This window comes from Argiope bruennichi, chromosome X1, assembly GCF_947563725.1.
Source record: "Argiope bruennichi chromosome X1, qqArgBrue1.1, whole genome shotgun sequence".
In the NCBI taxonomy this organism is placed as follows: domain Eukaryota; kingdom Metazoa; phylum Arthropoda; class Arachnida; order Araneae; family Araneidae; genus Argiope; species Argiope bruennichi.
Genome location: NC_079162.1, coordinates 83063168 through 83088577, shown reverse-complemented (window position 1 = coordinate 83088577; position 25410 = coordinate 83063168). Strand labels below are relative to the sequence as shown.

General features: G+C 26.4%; 1 protein-coding gene across 5 annotated transcripts in view; it reads left to right on the top strand.

Moving 5' to 3' along the window:
• The first annotated feature begins 1574 nt into the window (after positions 1 to 1574).
• The window catches only part of LOC129959472 (probable DNA-directed RNA polymerase subunit delta), a 74843-nt gene continuing 51007 nt past the window's right edge, over positions 1575 to 25410 (top strand). The window contains exons 1-5 of one of the 5 annotated variants that reach the window (XM_056072320.1): positions 1575 to 1630; positions 1718 to 1771; positions 8395 to 8453; positions 13300 to 13360; positions 18119 to 18162. The gene's annotated coding sequence lies outside the window, so the exon portion shown is untranslated. The remainder of the gene's footprint in view (positions 1631 to 1717; positions 1772 to 8394; positions 8454 to 13299; positions 13361 to 18118; positions 18163 to 25410) is intronic. The other 4 variants (XM_056072316.1, XM_056072317.1, XM_056072318.1 and 1 more) reach the window with 4 other exon arrangements.

Sequence of the window (25410 nt, the reverse complement as noted above, 5' to 3'; positions counted from 1 at the left end):
TAATAATCAAATTAGAAGAAAATATTATTTTCTTCTGGTAATTATAAAGGTAATCAATGTTAAACATTCTTTTTTTTTTTTTATCTTTTTGAATTGATAGTTGTGGAGCTTTGCATAACCAGGTAAGCAGATTAATCAAACTTTAAAGTAATAATTTCAGTATTTCTGTACTGCTCCATTCATAGGTCTTTATGAAAATGCGTAAAAATTTTTTTCTTTAATTTTGTTTCATGATTTGATTTTTGTCAGTCTTTAAAAGTGCTCGATATACATATAAATATTATAATTTTTCTGTTTTTTCTGAGAGGTTCCGTGGTATAGTGAAAAGAGTGCAAAAACTGAGACTGCTACATTTAGAACGCTAAAAATGCTTGACAATTATAAGAGGAAGGCAAATGAAAAAAATTCATTCTCAATACAACGATGAGGCCGACTTATAAAGAAAAAAGAAATACATTTCGAAGACGGTTGTAAGGAAGACATTATACATAGAGGACAGAGAAAACTAAAAATAGAAAAGCATGTTGCTTATACTATGTCTAGAACTTTCGTGGTTTTTTGAAGCGCTCAGTAAAGTTATTTCTGTATTTAGATTTTTGGTAAATTTTCTAAAAAGAGCCAATTGCAAAATTAAGTAAGCTGCACAAAAATTTAAATTCATAGAAATTGACAAAACTGAACCAGTGGTTGAGCTGGGACACTTGTTAATTTTTTCTTTATTATTTTAAATATATAGATTGCTGATTTAATAATATCGGGGGAGGGGGGGGGGTAGTCACATAAATTCCCTGAATACCACCAGTGGCGAATTTTGAAAATTTAAGAACACAAGCGCTATAAGAATTCACTGTAGGTACTCTACCTTCTCAATTTGTTTCGAAAAGTTCTGACAAGAAAAATCTCAAATGTACCATTTCATTACCAAATTTAGATTCAATATTCTATGAATAATACCTTTATTATTTTAAAAATCTGGAGAATGGGCAGTTTATAAATTGAATATGAAAGTTATGAAATCAGGATTAAAAAAACAATATAAAAGTAATAAATACAAAAATTTGTTAAATACAGATTTAAATTAATTTATAGCTCATATGATTACTTTTTAAAGTATTTAGTTACATTTTGAACTATTTTTTAATGCAGAATGTTTTTGATTATGTAAGTTATAGAATTTTGTTATAAGTGTGAGAAGCGTGTTTCAGACAGATGTCTCGCAGCATATTCTCCAAGCAACTCTTCCTTAGTTCTGAAATGAATCAATAGATGGCAGTTTGACTTTGAATGCTGATTGGCTAATAACATTTTGGGCGTATGAGATGCACCGCTCGTGTAAGTCCCTAAGGAAAGATTAGTGATTGATTGATTGAAAATACACTTTTCTTTGTCTCAGAGGATTAAAAAAAAAAAATACTGGTAACTCTTAGGTTAAATTTTGAATATAGAATTAATTCCTGCATACGCATGTGAAATTTCAATGCCAAGCAACTATGTAAGAATTTTACTTATAACAATTTCATAAATATTTGAAACTTACATTATTTTTTGTCTTGACAAATAAATATAATGAAATGAAGTGATCGGTTTCTATTTTTCAATTCTGTCAAATGAAGCTTGGATTTTTTAAATGGTATTTTATGTTAACTGTTTTGTGCAATTAATATAAATTCGAACAATAAAATATTTGAAAATTTAATCCTTTTAATTGAATTATTAGGTATTATATTGAGAAGGAACCATCTGGTCGCTGACGATAGCTTGTTGTGGAATGGTATTATATTTTCTGTTTTTGGAGAGAAGGTTATTATATATTAAAGCCAACATTTTAAATGAATTTAAATTATATAGAATTTGCGAGAAATTAAATATTATTTAAATTTCTCAAACCTAGGTTATTAGCATTAAATAAAATTTTTTGATCGTGGTACTTTATGTGGTATTTTAAAGTAAAATTTAAAAAGTCTTCAGATTATTAAAGAGTTAACTAATTAAGCGACTTACAGCGTAGGAAAATTCATGTATGCTTGAATGTTCAAAAATAAAATTTGCATTCCGAAGATGTTGCAAAATTTTTCTTTTTAATTATTAATCATATTGGGTTTTTTTCAATCAAGTGAATTTTATTGGACTGCATATGTAATGCTTGAATATGAATTTGTACAAAGAATTGTTTACATAATTTTTTTCCCCTTTTTAAAAACAGCATTTTATTTTCAGAACTCTGATTATTAATGTGAAATTGTTTTGATAAATTAAAAATTGGACAGAATAAAAAATATAAATGTATTTTTTTTTAAAATTTTAATGTGTCTATGAAAGTTAAGACATTATAATCAAAAAAATAATAATTCATTTAGAAATGAAACTTTTAAAAACCAGTTCTTTTACACGATGGAACAAAGATACAAGACAATATGACTGTAGTGCAACTTTATATTTTTGATCCAATAGATTTATTGCTAAATTCTCTAAAATTAGATTGTTGTAAGCTGCATATTTAAATTGTAGTTCACAGCACGATTAGTATTCTTGTTCCATATTTCTACCATTGCCTGATTTTTAGCATCGCAAAGCTCAATAGAAAAATCTGTCGAAAGTTTTCTTTTTCTGAAATATGTTTGTATAAAAAAAAAAAAAAAAAAAATGTCTTGAGATCTTTCCTTATTAATGGAATCATTGCATTGGACTGTCTGTTATAGACTAAATATTGATTTTCGCGAAGTATTTAGATTTTGTATAAATTTTTCAGCATGATAATAATAAATTTGACAGCACTTTATATAAATATAAAGAAAACATTTCATTCAACATGAATAAAAAATAATAAGAGTAATTTAATATAATCCAGTTAATTTTAACATACATGTTTAATATATCTGTTATCAATTTTTGAATTTAATAATTCAAAATAACATTGTTAACATGTAAAATATTTCTTGCCTATGAATCGGAAAGAAAATTTTCTTGCATGCGTTTTTATTTTTTTAATATAACTCTTTGTGCTCCTATGTTGAGTCTAACTTGGCATATTCTTAAGAATGCATAATTTTTATATTCTTGCTGAATAATGGTTATTATAGCTATTGTTTAATGGCAAAAACTTCTGCATTAATTTTTTTAAAGTATAACAAGTCTATAACTATATTTTTGAATGCCTCAAGCATTAAAAGGATTTTTTACACTTGCACATGCATGTTTTTATTACTTATTGGAGTGGCAAGAGGTTAATTCTGAGAACAGTCATTGGATCAGAATTTCAGTTTTTCATTAGAAAACTAGCCAGATAATTATTGAAGACTGATATCAATGTTTAATTAATTTTTTATTTTTAAGTATTAGTCGCATTATATTCGTGAAACATATTTAATCCTTGTGGTCATTTATTAAATTTAGATTACAATTATTTTGTTGAATGTTAGTTAACTTCCATTCCATTAACTTTTGTTCCATTGAAGTTTTTTAAATGTTTAATTTCTGATAATAGTGATTGCATGTCATTTTAATGCATCGAAGTTTAGATCAAATAGAAGATGTTGTACTATAGAATAGTTTATTATATATTTTTTTAAAAATGTGGGTGTGATTTTAAGTTTTACTTTTCAAACTGTATTATAATTAACAATTATAATTTTTTTAATTTGTTATATCTAATTTAAAAATGGTATAATAAAGTTTTTATTTATTTACCGTCTTAAAAGTCTAATACAACTCTTTGTACCTGGCAGCTGAGCAAAATTTTAAAATAAACAATTTAAAAAGAAAAATATGGAGGAAATATTTATTTTGCAGCTTTAATAAGACTTAAATGTAGTAATTATTATTATTTGAAGTTTTGATAATCTAAAGAATATATTAGCTTTTTTTTAAACAAAATTTTTTAAGTAATTATATATTAAAGAAATGCCTGCATAAAATAAATTGGTTTTATAGCAAAATCTGGCATTTGAATGAACATTGAATTTAGAATATCCTGAGCAACATGCTACAGTAAGCCTTCAAAGAAAATATAACATTGGAATGTTGTTTAGTACCTTTCCAAAAAGCTTGTATCTAAGTTAAAATTCATATCTTTACATTGAATGTGAACAACCCGGACGATGTCTTTAAAATATTTAATTATTACAGAGGAGTTTTTATTTTCTTAATGGTAGCAACCAAACAAGATTACAATTCAAATTTTATCTGCACTGCTGATTAGATAAAAAGTAACAACATGTCAGCCTGTCTCTTGCACACAAAATGGTAGAGGAATGTAAATTATCCAAAAGTATAAAACTTTCTCCTTCTGATATATTTCATGTGATTAAATCTTATTAATTTTGCATTTGTTTCTTGTTCTTTTATAACCATTAATTCTTTTAACTCATCAAAATTGAAGGCTGTTTCGTATATAACCGTTTATTCTATGAATATTATAAGCCAATAAGCCAGTTGCTGAAGGAAACTAATATTACATAATGAAAAAAAATATATAATTTGTGAATGAATGATAATTTTATTATTCCCTGACTTATGTATAAACTTTCATTATATTCTATCAATCTATTATTCTGTGGCATTTTTCTGTAATGTTTTCCTTTGATAATTTACATGAATTGTTTTATTAATTTTGTCTTGCATTGTGACATCTAAAAATGTCTTTCAGCATTTATATTTTTAGTTGCCAGTTGGATTACATTATATTTATTCCAGCTTATTTTATACTACTTAATTATAAGCAGTTTTTTCTTCCTTCAAAAAGACTTAATGAATATCCTTTATAAGACTTAAGTCATTTAGAAATTATTTAGCTCTTCATACTTTTATACATTTTGTATTTAAAAGGATTCTGGCCTGTACAGAAAATCGCTAAATACATTTAAAAAATTACTTTCGAATGATATTCTTTTTAACTTTAAATAATGTTTTGTTATCAGCCTGATCACATTCTTTTGTCACTAATCTGTATGCAGAAAGTAATTTGAATGTATTGGTAAAATTAGAGAGGATATTAATTTCACCTCCTAGTTAAAGAAACTTATTTATAATTCAGCATATGTTCATTCTTTTATTGATGCATATTGAAATATATATCCTAATATTTGATGGATTTCTCATATTCTCAACATAATTCTACAACATTATAGGTATCTTAAATGAAGTGTATAATATATTGTAAATTCGTTTTGACATTGAGTAATTTTTATGTTAATGAAAATGTCTCTTTATTTATATAAATGGAAATTTCTCTTTATTTATATTGTTTCATGCCATTATATAATGATGGTCACGATTTTTTCTTCTTTTCTATAACCATGAACAGTAAAGAAAATGAATGTTGATAATTTTAATAACAATGTTGTTATATTAAGTGGTTAATATTGTCAAATATAATTAAAATTTGACAGTTTTTTATTTCTTAAAGCAGAATGCAAGTTTATATTTGAAGTATGCAAGATGGATATTTTATAGTTTCACTATTTTCCATCTAATTAGTAACATAAATTTACCTTAGCCTTACTGATAAAAGTCTCCTCCTTCTTGTAAATTATTCTGCATAGAAAAGCTATGTGAATGCTCTCTTGAATATGATCAATAATACAAGAATACCATATACTGTAGAGCTTACTTTGTAAAATAAAGGGTAATATTTGAAGCAAAATGACATGATAAACTGAAAGTGATACTGGGCCATTCAGAGAGGCTGCAATGCATTTCATTGAAAAAAAAAAAAAAAAATAGAAGAAAAGGATGATTTTTTTTTACTTGAATTGTAAAATTATAAGAAACAGAAGTATTTTTTATTTTATCAGCTCTGCTGAAAATAAATTCTGGTATAGTATTTTTAAAAGTGTATCTGTATTTTTAAGATTGATTTTTTCCCCTTATGAAATTCGTTTATTTTGCTTTGCTATGAAATAAATATATTATTTTCGTTGTAAATGCTTTCATTTCAGAATAGTTGTGAATGGCAATTTATATTAAATCAGTTTAAAAACTTATATAAATAATCTAATTTAAGTTATAACATCCAGTCAAAACTATAAGCAACTAATATATAAATTATAGTACTGCCCTTTATTGGCTTACAAGCCTTCAAGGGACAGAGGGAGATGCTTATCATGCCTTTTCAATTATAGTAAATGAACTGCATTTTTATTGATAAAGATTCTTTTGAATAAATTTTTTGAAACTTAAAAATTTCTTTTGTAAGAAATATTCTCAGAAAATTTTCTTGCTGTACAAATAAAAAATATCTTCATCATCTGAAAAAGTATGAATTTAAAATTATTTTTAAGAAATACTAATTACATGTTAGTAGTGCTGCAATGTTCTTTAAAAATATAAACATTCGAATATTCCTGAAAATAATTTTGTTATAAGGTGACCTGAATAAGTTAAAAAAAAAAAAAAAATCTTTAAAAGGATAGACGTTGCCCTACCACCTTTAAAGGGTTACAATTTTTGAACTTGAAAAGTGTGCATCACTCTCTTTATGAAAAAATAAGTCTACAAAATCAATGTTAGATCAAGCAAATATCTTTTAAGAAGACAATTGCATTTATCAGAGGTTCAACTATTCATGTCCGGACGGGTGGGTGGACTGAATGGACTTTAATTAAGAAGACACAAACGAATCTTTTTTTCCCAGTAGTCATTTAAAAATATTACAATTAATAAAATAAAAACAATCCAGTTTTCATTACATTACAACAGTAATTAGATTAATAATTAGATTACAACAACTAATTTATTCACAGAGTACGGAAAAAAAACTGAAGGCGTTACACGGCAAATCGGCGCAGATTTGCTCAAGCCTTGCTAACAAAAATCACTTTCGTTCAAGCCTACCTTGACATCTGTTAGCTGCAACCTTTTGGCATTCAGGGGATAATGACCTTTGTTGCTATATATATTCCATATTATTTTCATTCAAGTCAAGTCAATCCTATTCATTTGCTATTTTAATTTTGAAAATTTAAGACTGACATAAGACTCTTTCGGGTCATTGTCTAAGTTAACAATATGTTTCGTTTCCAAGGAACATCCGAGTCTTGTTATTTTTAATTCGTAGGAACGCTGTCTTTAATATGAATTTAAAAAGTGTAATAATTATGAAATAGTTAAAAGTCTTAGAAATATGAAAGTAAGAAATATGAATAGGAGGGCAAGGAGGACAATTGTACCTTGTCGGTAACCACTCCCCCCCCCCCACACACACACGTCGGCAAGAAATTAAGATTTTCGTCGGTAAAAATCTTGCCTCTTTCGGAAGGGAGGTGCGGCGAGCTGAGTATCAAAGATACCGATAAATTAAATCCTATCATAAAGCTATTTCTTAATTTGATGATTCGATGAGCAGCAGTTAAGCTTGCAGAATGTCGGACATCAAATGCTGTTGTCTTTCATCCAGTCTGTATAGTTTGCACTATATTAGACAAAATAACCGCCATAGTGATAAGGCGCTATACCAGACCGGAACATTCGGATAATACAAATGCATAAGCGCCTTCCGACTTGCTTTCCTCGCTCTAAATTTTATTGAAAACGTAAGAAACGAAGCTATATTTTATTTGTCCGATCGTTTCTTTTTGCAACAATCAATTTGTATAATTTATTATATTTTTCTTCGATTTTGATATTTCCTTTTTTTTGTGAATGGCTGAAGCCAATCTGCTAAAAGCAGAGACAGCTGCTGTCAACACTTTCTTGTTAAAAAGAATTGCTTTGTTATTGTCAAGTATGAATTCTATATAAACTAATTGTGTAAGTAAAATGTGTAAATGGAAATTAGATATACCTGAAGATAAAATATGTTGTTTTGGCAAAGAACAAGTAAGTTTGAATTAAAAAAAAAGATTAGTCGATTAAGTCGCAAATTATACAATATTATATATTAATAAATAAAAGTAAAGAAGCCCCCCCCCATCCTCATCTCATCTGTATTAAGCTAATTTTACTTTTTGATTAATTTGCTCTGTAGGCTTGAAACTTAATATGTACTGGATAGATTGAAAATATTTTAGACTGCAATAGAAATATATAATATTAGATATTGCATATTATTACATATATAATATTGCAGTATTTTAGGGAGTAAGTTTTAAAAATTTTTTAGCATATTTGTTAATATAGGTAAATTCTTTTTGTTCTTAGTTTAAAATTCAGTTAAATCATCTTACTGTATATACAGAGATACACTTATGTAATCTGTAGTTCTTTATTTTTTATAGAAAAGTAAATTTAAGTATCTGAAATTAGTTGATAAATGTTTTGATATTGAATTGTGTAAAATTTTCAAAACTATTTTTATATTTATTATATGAGCTTTTAATTATATTTTTCTGTTGCACAATTTTTTTTTTTTACCTTCATTTTTTTTATTTAAAAAATTTCTATTTTCTTGTCTTGCAGCATTTGCAAGAATGAAATCAGAGATTTCTGCATGATCCGAGACTGAAAAATCTTCCAAAGTTTGTTTGTTTTTTATAATTTTTTTTTTCCATTTATGTATTATTTGCAGTTTTATGGTAAATTTCTATAAGCAATAATAGTGAAGTAAATTAAATTAAAACTACACTTCGGTTACTAAAATTAGCTCATGTTTTAAAATGATTTCCTTCTTATTCTGATTCTTGCAAAAAGTTATTTCCTTTTCACTTCTAATGTTATCTTTGATAGAAATTGTTATATCAACCCCTTGAATGAAAATGACAAGTCCAACTCATCATGAACTTTTTTGAGCAAAGTGAGAATGATTGAATGCAATTGCCAGAAATTGAGAGTTGATCCTTTATATATATATATATATATATATATATATATATATATATATATATGTATATATATATATATGAAAAAAAAACCCATAAGTATCTATATCAGTCTCTGCTCTTAATACTGTGATAGTTAAATTGTCTGTCTAAGCAGTGTTGACTAAAATAAAGAGCTTTAATTTTCTTTCTTCTTACAACAATTTTTCAAAAAAAAAATGTTTTGAATATATTTATTGTTTTTAAATATTTATTGATAATAGTTACTATTAAAATTCTAGAAGTGTGGCATGTTTTAGTGTAAAATATATACTTTAATATACAGTAATAATTTCCAAATTGCTTTCTTTACATACTTATTTCTTCTTTCTTTGTTGAATTAAATTTTTTTAATTAATAGAAAATAAATTGCTGGGTTGCTCTTTTTGTTCATTTAGAGATTTTTTCAATATGGTACTTGCCAATGGATTGTAAACTGTCTTGTTATAAATTGCAATGTGTGTGTTTTGCACATTTTTGCTACTCATCTATTTATTAAAAATGCAACTTTATTTATTTTTTAGTAGACATTGATTTTACTTTATTTGTGTCAAGCTGGTCACAGAGAAACATTCTAAATTTCCTTCTTTTATTGAAATATATGTCCTCTATATGTCTCTTGTATGTCTGTTTTCTATATGTCCCTCAGATATCCAGTCCAATTTTTTAATGCAGTGCATTTTTTCACCCATCAACACGGTCTCTTCATATTTGACCCATGGTCTTTATACACTTTTTATATTTAGTATGATTAAAATTTATTCTGATGTTATATAGGTAAATATATTATATATTTTGATTATAGATTTTTATATATTGAATATGTTATTGTCTTTCAATAGCATTTTGATCATGGTTATTTCAAATAGCACATTTATTGCACACTTGCAAGTATGTATAGGATAGAAAAATACAAGAAGGTCATGCAGCATTTTCTGTTCTGCATCATAAGCACCTAGCTATACTTTCAATTTCTTATGGAAGGGAGAGTGGGTGAATGGAATGACGAAAGAGGAGAGTGTAATCACATTGACTTTCATCCATACATAAGTATAGCAATTTTTTTTTTTTTTTTTAAAAAGTCCACTTTCTTCAGACCTGCACACCCTTCCTGTGAGTGATATATTTTTCAAATAATTTTAATACTAAACACACAAAACATAAATGCACATAAACATACAAAAATTATGAAAGTAGTGAAATATTTTCTGTGGGATATTTTAACTTTTTATTGTTAACAGCTTTTGTAAAGCAATCTATAATTAACATTTACGTTTGAATATATTCTAATTTAATTACATTGTCTTTCAGCAAATCCTTCCAGGAAAGGAATTGAAATAGGAAGGAATTGCTTAATAAAATCATGCCACCATAAAATTATTTATCATTTTCCTCTCAACTAACATTCAAAAACCTAACTTATTATTGCATTTTTTTTTTTTTTTTTTTGCACCCATCATATATCTTAACTCTTTTAGCTAAATTATAATGCCATTTTATCTGGTTTATAATTAAATTGTCAAATAAAAATTGTTACAAATAATATATTGGGGCATGTTCTATTTGCTATATATAAAAGTTCACCAGTTAATTTTTGATACATAGTAATATTAATCGGTTCATTTGTAGTAGGAAAAACTCTTATCTGCTCCTTTTATGATAAGAGTTTCGACACTTTTACATTTTTCTGGATTATTTTTAACCAGCAATGAATCAATATCTACAGATTATGACAAACTGATAACATTTTCATGTTTTACAATTTCTATACCAAAGAGCTTATCAGTTTTGAGACACATTTCATCATTATTTCAAAAAATAGTTAAATCACTTGCATACATGCATATTATAAGGTAATTTTGACCATCATTCTTAATGATGTTCAAAACAAATGATAATAACACATTTGCTAAGAAGTCAATTACCAGAATTCAAAATTTTTGAATTCACTATTTATAGTCATAAGCCAATTTCTAACCAATTGTTGTAAGCTATAAATACTCTTTAATTTACAAACATTTTCCTTTCCAATTAATTTTTTTGAACCAGTTCAGGGTTGCCATAAAACTGAGAAAATCTGGAAAATATAGGAAATTTAAAAATTGTCTATAAAATAGGGAGAATGCTGGGAATTTTAAAGTTCTCAGTTTTTACGTTTAAAAAATGTGCATCTCTTTAAATGTTGCAAAAATAAAAGCTCATCATAATTCTAAAAAAATAGGAAATATATATAGGAAAATACATTGAATTGCCAACAATAATCCAAATCTGCTATTGTAATGGAAACTATTCAAGTTTCTTAAATGTTTGATGCATGTTATTGCTTTTTCACCTAATATTTTGATGGAATACATTTTGTATTCAAAAGAAAAGGTTTTTGTTCTTAATTAACCTGAATTTTTTTATGTTCTTTGTCAATAATATTTATATTCTGTAATTATAAAATTTCTTAATCATATCACAGTGTATCTTAAATTATTTGATAGATAGTTCTATTTTTCGCAAATTGAGATATTCCTGCAATATATATATATATATATATATATATATATATATATATATATATATATATATATATATATATATATATATAAATGATTAAAAACTTCCACATTGACATGACAAAAATATTTATCATGGTGATTAATAAGTTCTTTACACCACATTGCAAATTTTGTTTTCTTGCCTTTTTTCTACTTTTGCCAATGTTCTTGTTAATATTTGAATTTGGATAGTTTCTATTCACGTTTAAATATATGGGTAGGAGGATTAATATAGGAAAATGTAAAAATGGAACAGTATACATCAGTGGCTGCAGATGCCACTGAATGCTTAAAATTAGGACTTATTTGGAAAAATTAACATTTATTTTGGGATCAGTAGCTTCACGATAGTCTAAAAAATTAAAGCTTCCTTAACAACAAAGTTTGTTTTGTTGTTGAGTGTTATTATCAACATTAAATTTATTTCTTTGGGTGATTAGTGGGAAAAAATTTCATCCCCCCTTTTCAGATTTAACTGGGTGCAGATCGAAGTCTCCTGCATTCAGTCTGTGAAGTTCTAGCCATGGTAAACTCTTTAAAGATTTTATTTCTGGTTTATGTTGAAATTCTAGAATCTGTGGTAGCAAAATAATTCCACTGCTCATCTTTTTTTTTTTTTTTTTTTTTTTTTCTGTTTCCTCCTTCCTACTTTGATGCTTGTGAAATCAGTTATTATGTATACTGTATTTTTCATACTGTTTCTTATTAAAATTATGATATTAAATGTTTTTATTTTCCTCTTGTAATTGCCCTTAAAAAATATAAAGGAAATGCCATGAGTTACTTTGTTTTGGGGGGGAGGAGAGGGATAAAAATTTAATGATATTTATACTAGGAATCTGTTAGGTTACTGTTTACAATTTATTTATGTTGTATTGTAGGACAAAAATGTTGCAATAGTTGATATTTTAAGTATTCACTTGCTGCTGCAATTGTGCCATTGTGTGTTGAATTAGAGGTATGAAATCAGTAGAAAATGAAGTGCCTGAGTTACTCTTAGCCTACATATAGAGATTCTTTTTAAAAACTTACTTTGCTAATGAAATATTTGGCAATCCTTGTTATAAATTATGATTTTTGTTCTCAACAATTCATTAAAAGACATAATTAGCTTATCTATAAGCAGTAATTTGTTTGAATTTTTGAGTTTTACTCACATTGAATTTGTCAGAAATAAATATTCAAAATCTTTTTCTATATTTGAAACTATTGAATTTATTTAAATTTTTGATGCTATTTTATAATTTTTTGATGCATTTATTTTATATTCATGAACAATTTCCTTTTCCTGCTTGACCTTCTTTTGCATTACTGTCTGTATTTCCAAATGTATTCATATACATTGGCAGTAAAATTTATGCAGCATAATTTCAGGTCTCTTAATTTTTTTCAATAGAGTTTTGTATTATGAATTAGTTTACTTTTAATGTAGATATTTCAATTGATTTTTTAAAAAAATTAATACTAAAATTTAAAGTTTTTTTAATCATTAATAATACAATAATTTATAAACGTGTGCACAGTGAAAATTTTTTAATTGCTTGTTTTTGTTAGTTATTCTTAAAATTTGATGAATTAATTGTCATGGTAATTGGGCCTTATGAACCCCCATATTTTGATAAATGAATGGCTAGAACTCTATCAAGAACTATTTTGTTTTAATTTTTTCATGCATATTTCTCTATATTATAATTGATTTACATAAACATGTATCTTAATCAAAAAGCAGTTATTTTGCTCTGCAAAAAAATCTGATTGATTTTTTTAATGTTGTTAGATGTATCATTGTTTGAATGATAACTATACAGAAAAGAATCAAACAGTTTAGTTCTTTAATTAGCATTTTGAAAGAATTCAGTAATTTCATTATTATATTTTTACATTGTACTCAAAAGTAGAGTATACTTTAATGTTATTTCCACTTACTTGCAGAATAATAAAGTTTCATTTTTCTTACCTTCCAGGTCTAACTTTACTGCAATTGTATGTTCACTATGTAGTCTGAAACTGAAAAATACAATAGTGGTAAGCATTTTAGAAATTGTTATGTATATTACTTTTTTAATGTATATTAAACACAGGAATTATACTTACTGCTGATTTACACAAAATTAGTCATATTTCAAAATGATTTCCCACTTATATCTCAAGTATGAGGGGAAAAAATACTTTTTATAATTAATAAATTATTATGAATAATTAATAAATTATTATGTTTAATTGGTAAGAAAATGAGTTGATATATTAATTGATTTATCTTCTCTTGCCTTGGCATAAAAAAATATGAATTTGAAGCACCTCTTATATTAGTTTGAAAATTACCCCTTTTTCTTATTTGAGGATGCTGATTGAAATTCTTACTTCCAAATATTAAAAACTCCACTGCTTCAGTAAGTTCTTTTTGCTGTTGCTGTTGTTAAACTTTTGCTTTTTAATTTTATGAAAGTACTACATAAATACATGAATTCTAATATTTCTATAAAAAATCAAACATTTATTTCTTTGAAAAAAAATGTGAGTCACCCATTATTTATTTTTTAAGCAGTGTGATATAATTCTAAGTTTTAATTGAATGGTTGAATTTGCATTATATGAAATTAATTTTCAATTTTGTGTGTGTGTGTGTGTGTAATTTTATCTCTTTTCTCTTTATCTATTTTCAGTATTCTAGTGTGTGCATATAATTTTTTATTAGATTGTAATATATATACATCTGCATCTTTTATATTCACTTGAATTGATTTCTATGCCTCTGTTTTATTGTGATGTCTTTAATATAAATATACATTTGAAAGTCGAATTACTAAATTTTTGCTTAGAACCATCATTTTGTCTTTTCCACTATGTAGAGTTTCTCTGATATTTAATTTCTTTTTTATATACTAGAGTTCACATCATGTGTATCAATTTTTATAATTATACTGTCTGTTAAATGTGAATATAGTGCTTGTAATTTTAATTAAAAACAGAATACTCATCACTTTAGCTGATGTTAATTCTATTGTAATTGCTCAGTAAATTAAATTCAAGCTATGAATGATTAAACACTGGCATCTGAAAATGTTCCTGTTTTTTTAAAATTAACTTAACACCCTATGAAAGCATTATAAACTTATATATATTGCCATCACATTATTCTTTTAGAAATATAATTTTTAAAAAACTGTGTTGCTTTGCTTATTATTTTTATTGTGGCATTTTTTAAATTAAATGATACTAGCAGTTCTTGGACCACTCTTCTTACTGATGCAATTTCCTTTTACATTTAGTTTCAAACTTTTTCTTATGCAAATAAATTTTATATCTATTCTGTTTTAAATATTTAATAGAAATGACAATAAGTTCCTTCACTGAAATTCGTGTGATTCTCTCTGAAAAAACAATCATATATATATTAAAATTTTTGAATTCTAATGTGAAAACCTTTTCTCCAAATCTAGAGGAGTGTTTATAAAAAAATTCTTTTTTGACCTAGTAGTATTTTAGTCCAATCCTATTTCATTACTTGGCAGAAACATTGCATTTGGGTTTTTAAAATATGAGATCCATTTAACTTTTTAAAGACTTTAAATGAGTATTACATATATATAATACATAACAATGAAAGATTAATGAAGAATAGTAGAACTTCATTAACTGTAGATGTGCATCTGCTTCACATCTCAGAAAACATGCCAATTACTAAATTCACAGTCAGTTTTATATTTTTTAAAAATTCGGTTGCATTTAACATCCACTGAAGTTTTAGATATTGCATCCCCTCCACCATTCAAGTCTCTTGAAAGATTGTTTGACCCTTCCAAAATGAGTAGTTGGAACTATTGGATTCTTCACTGAAGAACTTCTCGGCTGAACAGATAGCAGTAGTAAATTATGATCCAGAACATCAATTGATGATACTAATTATGTGTAAGAGTTCATTCTGTTCTTCATTAGGGACTTGAAAAGGAGGGTTTTCAGCCTTTTCACTTGTTTAAATAGTTTGATGTTTCTTCAAATATCGCTGTCTGAAAATCTGTAATGTACTTCTGGAATGAAATCATTTTCTTGTATTTGATCACCTTTTGGTACATGTTGTCTATATAATGTTTCTTGCACTTCAACATTGTAATGAAGATCATCATCCCCACTTATAATTTAACCAATATTTCATTTAGAACTATCTGCTATGTAAAACTTTCACAACTACCAAATTTCTGATAACAAATTTCCAGTCCCACAGTTTAAATATGTCTTTTCTAATCTTGTATTCATAATTTTTATTCAGGTTAGAGTAAATCCATCTGTAATTTGAATACCTTTTTATAGGAATAAAGTAGCCTGATTATGTGTTGTATCATTTTAAGCTTTCTGGTACTGCAGTTAAAATGTATTCATTTTCTGTTGCATGGTACCTTCATATTCTGTATATTTTGTAGCAATTGTTTTAAAGTAGCAGCATAGCTTTCTGCTGTACCATTATTCTAAAAAGCTTGAATAATGCACTAGTTTTTGCTTTGTTGTGTTGTTCTGTCTAAACATATGAAATTCATGTGATGTAAACTGGGATCTTTTATCACTGATAAATAGCAGTGGAAATTCAAATCTTGAAGAACTGTCCCTAAGCATTCAATGATTTCTTGGTTGAGGCTACTTTCATGGGATATATTTCTATCTACTTGGAGTGAGCATCAGTGATTAGGAGAAACTTTTGTTTGAAAACTGGGCATGCAAAATCTACAACAATTCATTTTCAGGGGTTTAATCGATATTCTGAGTATTGAATTTGAGCCTTTTCTGTATCAGCCTTGAGTATGGCACAGTCAATACAATTTCTGTTGTTTTTTTAAAAATATTTTTCCAATAGATAAATAATCTAGTTATTGTTGTCGCTTGTACCCTACTCAAGTGTCCATTTTGCAGTCCTTCTAGAACATTTTTGTGATATTTCTTTAGAATGCAAACTCTTCATTTCCGCATCGTGCACCCATTCTTATTGTTATACTGAGCTGATATCCCCTTGTAAATTTTTACTGTCAATTAATGTTCTTAGAAGCGAGTCCATTTCTTTGACTTTTCTTCCATGTTTCTTTTCATAACTCCTTTGAAATGGTAGAATTTCAATTTGTGGCAACTAAAATGTTGTGATATCTTCCTTTACTGTCGGTTTTTTTGAGTTTTTGATAATTTGGAAAGAGAGCCTGCATTTTCGTTATCAGTAATTTTTCAGAATGCTGGAATGATGGTAAAGTTAATATGATCATATAATAGCTGTTAACACTGGTAATCCTTGTTTTGCTCCAAAAATGGGTACTTAAGATTTACGATCATTTATCCGAGAGAATAATCTATTGTTTAAATATAAATAATTCTGTATTTAAAGCTCACCCATTTGCAAGCACCATTGTAGATTTGGGAATTTTTTTATTATCTTGCTAAGGTTTTGAATGCAAAGACTTGATTGTTTAAATCCAACTAGATAATATTTGTGGCAAATGCCAACTGGTGAAGCATTGTTTTTTTTGTTTGTTCCCTAAGTTATTAGAAAATCTGATTGAGTGGCTTAATTTTGTACTATTTGCTTATTTACGTTTATTTAATGCCCCTGCAGATTTATTTCATTTAGGGAAAACAGAATTGTTTAACACTAGAAAGATGGAAGCAGTCACTTTTGACCATAAACAAAATTCAAATTCTTATATTTCTGTTGCTTATTCCTCTATTTCATATTTGTTGTTTAATTTTGTCCACTTATTCATAATGAATATGTAGAACAAAACTTGTTTGCTTTTGTTTATTATTATAGATGCTACAAATGTATATACTTAAAAGGACTGACTGTGGTCATGTTGACGTCTGAACAAACATCGCTAGCTATGTTGTGTTTTCTATGGTTTTTATGGTATTTTTTCGTTATTCCTATCATATCCATCTTTTGTTTTGCTGGAATTTGAAAATGGCTTATTGGGGAGGGATAAAAAAAAAAGAGATACTGGGAGACTACTTCATATACACTGCTAGCCATACCAATTCATTTTGCCCTTGAAAATATTTGCTTTATTTCAGTGACTTATATTCATTTTTTTCGATGCTCTTCACATACTCTGATGTATATTTTTTCTTATGATGCTTCAAAAACATTTTGGTAAAAGAAAAAAAAAAAACTTTTCAAATGGTGCAGAATTAATCTGAAACCGATTGTTATCCAGATAGAAAATCTAGTATGACTCAAAATGAACTTCTGGTTATAAAAAGGAGCTTAAAAGCAAAGTAAAGTATAAATATCCCTCTCTTAAAATGATAAAAGGGGGTTGAAATGAAAAAGCAGCAAAAGATAGTTGTTCCTTTTGATATTCTTTAGAAAGACAACAACAACACTATATGTTGAAAGAAATATCTGGACTGTGTTTCTCTGTTTTCCTATCCTATATGATATTTTAAATCAATATACTTTATTGTCTGCACAAAGTTTCTCTTCTTAGTTGATTTAATTTTTCTCTCCCATTTTCACTTCATATAATGTTTTATTCAGTAACTTTGAAATTTATTAATCATATAATAATACATATCAACTTTATTGATAGAATTTCCTATAATGGAGTAAAATTTTTAATCCATAATTATATTTCATTTTCATAATTGTATATGTGTGTTATGTGAACAAAATTACGTGATTTTTAATCCATAATTTTATTTCATTTTCATAATTGTATATTTGTGTTGTGTGAAATTTTTTTTTTTTCATGTTAAGTATATTTTCTTGAATATATAGCGTAAGAAAATTTCATTTTTCTTTTCTTCCAGACTGAAATAGAAAGTGAAAGCCAAGAATGAAAATTCTGCCAGTAGTAAGATTTTTAAATTATTTTGTCCATGTTGAATTTTTTGGCTTTTGTTTAACTTTTAGTATTAGTGAATAGCAAAATAAATTTATTCCGTCAATTTCTTATGAAATATATTCATGTTTTAAAACTATTTCTTTCTTTTTCTGTTATGTATGAAACTTCTATTGTTTCTTCCGTAATTGTGTCATTGACCTTGACTAAAATTTTTACATTGGGGAAATCTAATTTTTCTTTTCTCTTAAAATGAAAATAAATTAATGGTTTTCTGGGGAATTAAAGCTAAATGCCCTTACCATTTAAATTTTAGAAGTAAAAAGATTACTTAATTATACATTAATAATAATCAGTGTTTTTTTCTGTCACAATTTCTTTATTCTGTGGTGCATAAGATGCCCGAAATTAATAGAAACCGGCCTGTTGGAGTTGCTGTCTCAGCTCGCTTAGGAATTATTTTTCAAATATGATAGTTGTCTAAATTTGAAATTTTTGTAAACTTTATGATGTTTTTTATTTTCCTATCCTGTTATCCATTAAAAATGCAATTGAATTTACTTATAAATAGACAGTGGTCTTAGTTTATTGCTTAATTAATGTTGAGTTGGTCAGAGGGAGACATTCTAAATATCCTTCTATAATTAAAACTATTGAATTTTCTTAAATTTTCTATACATACTGTTGACTTTCACATAATTTTATAATGTATTTTGAATTCATCAAAAATTTCCTTTTTTTTTAATCTTGATTTTTCAGATAATGATTAAATTCAGTATCAGTAAAATTTATTAAACATGTTATAATAAATCTCAACTTTATTTATAGATTTTTGTATGTTGAATAAGATAATTTTTTTTGCTGTTGGGTTTGATAATTATATTTTTCTTTATTCAAAAGCATTTTATGCTGTGTTTGTTTTAAAAAAATAAACATAGAAAAACAAATAACTCTTCAAGAACTTAAATTTTTATTACTTGTCATATAGTAGTAGTAGTAGTAGTAGTAGTAATAGTAGTACAATTTCTGCAAATTTCAGATTGAAGCCATTTTTATTTGGCATAAATGACTATATTTAAAATAAAACAATTCTTTTTCTCAAATATTAGATTTTACTAACAACATTAATGCATACATCAAACTAGAATGGGGTGACCTGGCTATTAAATCAAACTAGAATGGGATGACCTAGTTCTTACATCTATAGCATAATACAGCAACATTTTTGTGACTTCCTATAACATAACTTTATTACACAAACTTTGTTCACTCACAAGATTCATATCCATCTTAAATTTCATTAAAATTTAAACTATCAATATTATAGAGTGACTTTACCAATCTTATGCCTTACAGTTTTGCTTGAAATATTAGAAAATTAGACTGAGAATGTTTTATTACTGCTTAGTTTGTTTGCTTCAGTTTTTATTTATTATTATTTGGATTCTTTAATTAGAAAGCCATAACTGATGCCTTCAAAATCTTATTAAAGTTCCTTTAACTCTGCAGGATAATTTTTTTTTATCTTATTAAACTTTGAAATCGTGTAGTTTTTTTTTTTTTTCTTTCTTTTTCTTCTGTTTAGAGATAGTATTTTTGTCAAATTGTAACTTATTTCTTTATCTCAGCTTTATATGGAGTTATTTTGAAACCAGCTCTTTGTATCAGTTTCCTCCTCTATTTAAGTATTATACTGAATTTTGAATAAAACAACTTTTATTAAACAACAATAAATATAATTATTTTTTGAAAATGTACACGATTTATTTTTGGAGATTCCCTGGATTTCTGCACATCACAGAATGGAAATTATTCAGGTCCATTTATAAAAAAACCTGATGTTTGTTAATAATAATAATTACATTTAAGAAAATATTTACAAAATTTTCCATTTCTAAATTTCAAGAAAAATGGTGTCACTTGTTATATTTAGATTTAAATGTAAATTTTGTATTTAGTTTGGAAGCATATGAAAACTTTTTCATTGCCTATTAGCAGCAAGTTTTAAATATTTTTGCATCCTCCTTGATCTGAATGCTAAAATTTCGGTCTTTTTTTTTTTTTTTTTTTCCTTTTGATAAACCAAATGGATGGAAACCGAAAATTCTCATATTAATTGAAACTGAAATATCTATCATTTGTAACCTTTTGAAAAATTGCAATAACCATAATGTATTTTCTACTTTATGTAAAATTTCTTTGATCTATAAAAGCATTTGAAAGAAGGTAGATGAATTATACATCTTGTTTATTTAAATTTATTAAATAAATGAATTAATGAAAATATTTTATATTTATTTTTGTTTCTCATGTGGTCTGTGATTTAAATTGTCATATTAAGTAACTCTTTTTCTTTCACATTTAATAAAATTTAAAATTAATAATATGAATCAAATTTTTTAGAAATGAAAATTGACAATATTTAGCTAGGAATCTGGAAATTTGCTATTTAAATGTATAGTTTTTGCTTAGTTCTTATTCATTATTTCTATCTTTGCTTTTGATAGAAATAGTTATATTAAGTAATAGTTATATATAGTAATAGGAAAGTAAAATACTTTACTATTACTATGTTTTTTCAAAAAATAAATTAATTAAAATATATTTTTTGAGTCTCATATCATTTTCTGAAATATGCATTGATTAATTCGGCCACAACAAATCCTGTCGATACTGCTACGTTCAGTGGTTGCGGAGTGGTCGGCTGTACGTAAGATAATAGTTAATGTTTATATCTTAGAAGTTTCTTAGAAGTTCTTATATCTTAGAAGTTTGACATTTTTTTATTCAAAATGCTTGCTTTAATATATAGTAATTTTCGAATTCTTTCCTTCCTTTATTTCATCCTTCTTTATTGAATAAGAGTTATGAATTAATAGAAAATAAACTCCTGAGGTTGCTTTCTTTGCTCATTCAGAGATTTCACCACTTATATTTTAGATGTTTTGTAATTCTAATGTTATTCACGTTATGTAATTCTAAGAGTTTGCATTACTATGTAGTAGTAACATTTTAAATGTAGTCCTTGTGTTATAATTCTCTCATTCTGTGTTGAATTAAAGGTATGAAATTATCAGAAAATGAAGTGCATCAGTTTATCTCTTAGAAGTTTTATCTTTTTTTTTAATAGAGTAGAATCTTGAAATTGAAATTCATGAATCTTTTTTATTATTTGAATTGTAAATTTATTCAGGTTGAAATCAGGCTCTTGAAGGAGAGACATACTAAATCTCCTTCTATAGTTAGAACTGTTGAATTTTCTTAACTTTTCTATACATATTATTGATTTTCCAAATTTTTTTTGAATGCACTGTATTTTGAATTCATCAAAAATTTCCTCTTTTTACTTTACCTTGAATTTTCAGATAATATTCGTATTCAGTACCAGTAAAATTTATGAAACATATTATAATTAGTCTCAACTCTGTTCTTGTTAACTTTGTATTCAACTTTTATTTCTTGTCGTATAGCATCATCAAAATTTCAGCAAATTTACAAATTCCAGATTGAAGCTATTTTCATTTAGCATAAATGAACATATTTAGAACAAAACAATTCTTTTTCTCAAATATTAAACTGTATATTAAATTTTACTAACAGTATTAATGCATACATCAAACTAGAATGAGATGATCTGTCTATTAAATCAAGTTAGAATGAAATGACTTAGATCTCAGATCTATAACAAAATACAACGAGATTTTCATGGCTTTCTATAACATAACTATATCAAACAAATCTCCATTCATTCATCGGATGCATTTCCACATTAAATTTCATCAAGATTTAAATATGCTGATAATAAATGGCTGTCACTTTGCTGAGGACTTTGAAATCATGACTAGCATTAGACATTGAGAAAAAAGAAACTTGTATTTATACCATATCAGCAGGTCTTGAATCCAAAATCTGCATTTCTAATCTTTCTACTAATATAATTATTAAATACCACAAAAACCACCTTGCATAATTAAATGCTACATCAAATATTGCACTAAATAGCACTTTTGCATTTTCCTGCAATAATTGAGTTAACACACATGCAAACCATATAAACTACAATCAAACTATTGACCTTTCTAAATTTTAATTGATTAAATACTAATTTATAACTGCTAATACTTCGAAAACACTAGAATTTTGGTGTGACTTATATTATGTTCTAAAATTACACTTCAAATATTTAAAGAAACGATTGAAACTAGAGAACATGAAAGTAGTGTTGGTGCTTACATAATGAGATCCAGTACTGAGTGTTCAGGGAGGCAGGCTGACACAGATCTTCCTTTGACCAGCTAGGCTTGGCACAGGCACATGATAGTATATTTATTTGTGGAATGCATTTAGGAACATTGTCAGATTCATTTACTTCTCAACAGATCAGCATCATATTCGGAATTCTTTATCATCACACAGGAGTAGTGTTATTGACTATTTAGCAAAGAAGACTTGGGCAGATGATAATGTAGGGATTATGGTCTTTAATAAATGTAGGGGCTTGGTCTCAAAAATATTATCTCCCAAATTTATTTTGACTTTGAGGTGCATGAACTGACTTATTGTGTTTAAAATTTCTTCCTTCTCAATATCCTTATCCAACCCGTCAAATTTCTCCTAATAATCAGATTGATTTTCTCCAACTTTAAATGGTGTTGTATTATTTTTCTATTAAAAATCCAACAATATTCATTCATACATGTTTAAATTTAGACAATTTTAGTATACTGTAAATAGCGAAATTTAATGTGCTTAATAAAATTTAAATCTGATGTAGTTAAATAAAAATAGATTTAATGCATTTCATCCATTGCAGAGTCGGAAATGAGTTCACGAATCTAAACAAGATATAATAATCAATCACAAAAGTTATTTGAATGTTATACTTAAGGCTGAAAAAAGCAGCCAATTAAATATCATTTGAGTGGCCGAGCATTTGTTTTCATTCAACCCCATTGGCTCCATTGGAATCCATTTTAAATATATGTTTTATAATAATAAAAAAAAAAGGTTTATGTTGTGTGAATAATTTTGTCCAAAAATCACCAAATTTTTGTTAGAATTTTATTTGAATTGAAATTCATCATCATTTAATATCTATATGTTTAGTTTTACTATTTTCATCATTATTTTTTTAAAAGATTAATTAATGCTTGATTGCCAGAGTACAGTCCAAAAATTTTGAAAGGAATTTAATTAAAAATTTTTTAAACTTCTGAATGTCAAATGACTCATATAATTTTTTTTCGGGGGGAAAAAAAGCAATATATTCAGATGTAGAGTTTCTCATGCAATTCATCCGCGAATAAAATCCGAGTACATTGTTCCCATAATATTTCAAGTATGAGACAAATTTATCTTATCTGTGTTAGATATATTAAAATCAGACATATAAAATAAATTCGTTTAGTTAAACAAACTTACAAAATTAATTTATTTGATTTTTGTAATTTAGTTTTAAATATATTGAAACCATATATATAATGTTGTTGATGTATTAAAAATGTAATTCAATATATTAGTGACAACAGTCGAAGTATGATTAGTGTATCTATTTCAAATTTGTGACGGTGTTTATTACAGATCTAGGATCCATAATGGAAGTATTCGCATTAAAAGAAAAACATGCATTTAAAGTTTCATACATTACTTGTCTAATATATATTTATATTTCATTTTCTTTTGCTTTATCTGGAAAGACACAACCTTCTTCAACAGGTTATTTAAAATGCCCTCAGATTCTTTAGCTCACAAACACATTTGTGTAATTGTTATTCTTTCACTTTTGTAAAACCTTGTTTGAATAATTTTCTGCGAATGTCATACAAAAATCTTTCTTTTAAGTTCTTAATGCTTTAAAACATAATCAGCATATTTTTTGTTGCTTGTTGTTTTATTATTGTAATTTTTGATTAATTTACTAGTGGGAAATAATATTTACAGGATATCAGGGGAATAAAATAAATACTTTCTTAGAGCCAAAAATGACAAACATATTCACAGCATTCTATAAAATTACAAACTGATGTAAGCTTTCGCCATATAATAAATTATAATCGTCATGCACTCTTTCAAATTTTTACTTTTATAAAATTGCTTTAAATTTATAAGAAAAAGACTATATCAAACATTCAGTACTAAATAATATATATGTTACAGTTATACTTAATACATTTGTTATTCATATCATTGTAATAATACCGAAATATAAACACACACACACAGATGTATATTTATAATACACACACACAAATACTTTTAATATTTCATACAATAATCAAATTTTAAACTGCAAATTCAAAAAAAAAAAAAAAAAAATACCAGAAAAATATTTAACATTAGAGGCTTTGCCGAGATACTTTGAGCTTTTAGATTTATTCATTTGAAATCTTTCTAGAACCTTCTTTGTCATCTTTTCTTGGTGAATTTTGATTGTATTATTGTTTCTTTTAATTTTTAAATTCTTGACTTGGAATTAATTAAATAGTAGTCTGAATTTCCTTTTTTTCACCGGATAACAAAATGCTATCAACATATATTAACATGATCAAATTTTCTTTAAAATAAACACATAAATCATTCTTTGGTCTCTTCAAACCATTTTTAATTGCAAAAGCAATAAATTGTTCATTCCAGCAGTATAGAACATTTAATTTTAAGATCTTTCCTTTCTTAATACTAACATCTTCAGTGGGCTTTATATAGACATATCCTAGATTTCCATTTAGGAAAGCAGATGGAATATCCACCTGCCTTATTCACAATTCTTTTTGTAAAGCAAGAGATATTAGCATTCTTTTCAATAGATAATCTATTAACTGGTGCATAAAGCTATGGTGAAAACCTCTAACAACTACATGCGCTTTCTTCATTCTATCATTCTTGCTTCTAAATATAAATTTTGTGTTGTTCATATTATTTGGTGGGAGGGATTGATTTTTCCATCCTTTCTAATGAGTTCTTGTCTTAATGCTTCTGCCCACTTAAGATTCTGCATAGCTTCATTGAAAGTAAATGGATCATCAGTTCCTGCCATAAAACTATAAATTGTATGTAATTCAATATGATTAAACTTTTCTGGCATTTTTATTCTTCTCTTCAAGTCTCCCCAGCTTTTTATTACATTCCTCATCATTGGTGTCACAAACTTCATCAAATAAATTATGAGAAAAGTCAATGTCCTCCTTTTCATCATTCATAATTCTGCTTTCTGTCTTTTCATCACTAGTGAAGTCCTCTTCAGAAATTTCTTCATTACTAGGA